This window comes from Tupaia chinensis, unplaced genomic scaffold (assembly GCF_000334495.1).
Source record: "Tupaia chinensis unplaced genomic scaffold, TupChi_1.0 Scaffold000211_1, whole genome shotgun sequence".
Taxonomy (NCBI): Eukaryota; Metazoa; Chordata; class Mammalia; order Scandentia; family Tupaiidae; genus Tupaia; species Tupaia belangeri.
In genome coordinates, this window is record NW_006159686.1 from 753,527 (window position 1) to 753,735 (window position 209).

The 209-nt window shown below is 68.4% G+C and overlaps 1 protein-coding gene across 1 annotated transcript in view; it reads left to right on the forward strand.

Annotated features, from left to right (window-relative positions):
* DDX51 (DEAD-box helicase 51) overlaps positions 1 to 209 on the forward strand; it is a 6,966-nt gene that overhangs the window by 3,376 nt on the left and 3,381 nt on the right. The gene's annotated exons all lie outside the window — the stretch shown is intronic.

Here is a 209-nt window from a genome sequence, read left to right on the forward strand (position 1 = left end):
CAAGCCGCTGGGGGCCCTGGCCCTGGTGCTGCGGAAGGACTTCTCACGGATCATCTGTTTCACCAACTCCCGCGAGAACTCCCACAGGTGAGGCCGGGCAGTGGTGGGCGGCAGAGGCGGATCTGGCCCGGCCAGCCCGTGCAGCCTTGTTTCCGCCTAGGCTCTTCTTGCTGGTGCGAGCCCTTGGGGGCGCGAACGCCGCGGCGTTC